Source organism: Nuphar pumila, chromosome 2, assembly GCF_984573655.1.
Source record: "Nuphar pumila chromosome 2, dmNupPumi1.hap1.1, whole genome shotgun sequence".
Classification (NCBI taxonomy): domain Eukaryota; kingdom Viridiplantae; phylum Streptophyta; class Magnoliopsida; order Nymphaeales; family Nymphaeaceae; genus Nuphar; species Nuphar pumila.
The window spans coordinates 17,229,164-17,231,751 of record NC_143250.1 but is presented as its reverse complement, the minus strand read 5'-3'; the positions used below and the strand labels follow the sequence as shown (position 1 = coordinate 17,231,751).

Genomic DNA, 2,588 nt, shown 5'->3' with positions numbered 1-2,588 from the left:
CCGTTGATTTTTTAGTTGCCAAAAAAAATCTTTCACACAAATCGGATTTCAACGATTTAAATGTCAATCTTAACTAATTGAATGATACCGAATAACAGAGTTTGCTAATAGTAGTCGTTTAAGCCTAAAAAGGTGATTTTGTTGTCAAAAACATATTTTAAACAAGGGTTATTTACCAAAATAATGATTTTTTGTATACTTAGATACTCTTTTTCAGATTTATTTTTTGTTTTGAGAATTGAATACTTAGATACATGTTTAATTAACAAATAAAGGACCATTTTTTCCGCTGTAATTTTCGCAGATTATATCATTAGGAAAGGGAACTCGGTTTTGAAATTAGTCAGTAAGTTTGGACCTTGTTCCCCCATTGCGAACTCGACTCGCACCCGAAGCATCACTGAGCTTCTCCAGCAAGACCAGGTTCGAGCCAATTGGATCCAGTCCAAAACATCCGGAGGTGCTCAACACGTCCAATCAAGCCTTCCAGCTTACTCAGGCAACCCACTAGGCACCTTGGAGTTCATTGTTAGCGTCAGCCTGGGCACACCTAAGCAGAATTTCCTGGTCATGTTTGACACCGGTAGTGATGTCACCTGGGTTCAGTGCGAGCCCTGCTTGATCTCATGTCTCCCCCAGCAGGGCACCAGGTTTAGCCCTTCTAGCTCATCTACATATCAGTATTACTCTTGCAACTCCCCTGAGTGCACCGAGCTGGATTCGGAGGGAGACCTTTCTGGATGTTCCTCGTCAAGATGCCTCTATGGAATCAGATACGGCGATGGTTCGACTACCATAGGTTACTTCGGTCGCGATACATTGACCTTGACTGGTACAGATGTCTTCTCTGGTTTCCCCTTTGGATGCGGCGAAAACAACACTGGGTTGTTTGGAAAGGAAGCAGGCCTGCTTGGGTTGGGAAGAAATAAGCTCTCTCTGGTCTATTTGACATCCAAGTACTATGGGGGTGTATTCTCCTATTGCCTGCCAACAACAAGCTCACCTGGATTTTTGACATTCAGGTCAGATCCAGGATCCAAAACTGCATCATTCACACCATTGCTTACAAATCCCCAGGCTCCATCCTTTTATTTTGTTTCACTACAGGGGATGTCTGTTAAGGGGAAGGCACTCACAATACCTTCTTCAGTCTTTTCGAGCTCGGGCATGATCCTCGATTCGGGAACTGTGATCACATACTTGCCCAGTTCGGCATACACCGCGCTCAAGACTGCATTCCGGCGGTCGATGTCAATGTACCCTTTGGCTCAGCCTTATGGAGGACTGATGGACACTTGCTATGACTTCTCAAGGTACACAAACATTAGTTATCCACCGATCACGTTTAATTTTCAGGGAGGAACCGATTTGGTGTTGGATTTCAGCAACACAATGATTCATGTGGATCGGGTCCGATACTGCTTGGCCTTTGCTCCAAACACTGGCGTTGGCATAGGGATCATTGGCAATTGGCAGCAAAGGAAAACCCAGATTGTTCATGACCTTGCCAATTCTAGAATTGGATTCAGAGCAGGAGCATGCAGCTAGTTGGTGATGGTGCATCATGGCCATGAATGCGTGGTTGGCTCAGCTCAGCCCAATAAGACCTTCCCACTAATTATTAATGTTATAATGCTTGGTTTATATGAAATTCATGTGATGCACAAGCGATTAGATGGCGTACCCTTTGCTCTTGTGACTGCAGCAACAGTTGACTAGAGCTCGCTCAACTTCTTTAAATAAAGGAAACTGATTTCCTAGAGTGACATCAGAGAAAAAATTTTCCTGCCCACAAAACTCTCTCTCTCTCTCTCAAGGAATTCAATACTTTAAGTTAATGAAAGGTTTTAAACTGTCATTTTCAAGAATTAACCGGGTTTTTTTTCTTTGAGAAAAAAGCATTAACCGGAGTTCTATGTAAAGCGATGATAAGATGACAAACATTAACAAATTTGTGTTGCCTCTAGTAAATAACCTCAACCATCTTGTTCATCATCTAACTTCCACTTAAAATCATAGACATGACTGAACCACCATGAATGCTAATGCAAAGAACATGTTCAAAGTAAGACTTGTCAAAAAAAATTATCCTATCTAATATTCTCATTCCATTCTGCAAGCTAGGGGTGTAAACAGATCGGGCCTTCACCAGACCTAGGTGGGTCCGGCCCGCATTTGCTGATACTGAGTATGAATTTGGGTTTGAATTGATCTACCATAAGAAAAATCATACTCGCCAAATAAGGATTTTACATAAAATTGATCTGATGCATATCAGATAAAAAATATATATTCTATTCTCATGTCCAAAAATTGTAGGGCAAATATAATGCATTTTTTCAAAATGCCTTATAATTTTTTTTTATTCTCATGTCCAAAATCACAAATATTTAATTTTAAAAAAACCTTTTTTACCCTTCACACATGCGGTTTTCAAAATATATGCAAATTTTCTAGCAAATATTAAACATTTTTTTGCTCTTTGATCCGACGTCAAAAACTTATATTTTTTACCATTAATGAAAAACTGAAACATAGAGTTGTAACATTTATGTTATGAGTCCGAACCCAAAACCCCTCTAGGATTC

General features: G+C 40.2%; 1 pseudogene; it reads left to right on the top strand.

Annotated features, from left to right (window-relative positions):
- The first annotated feature begins 570 nt into the window (after nt 1-570).
- On the top strand, nt 571-1,548 carry LOC149844905 (aspartyl protease family protein At5g10770 pseudogene; annotated as a pseudogene).
- The last annotated feature ends 1,040 nt before the right edge of the window (nt 1,549-2,588 follow it).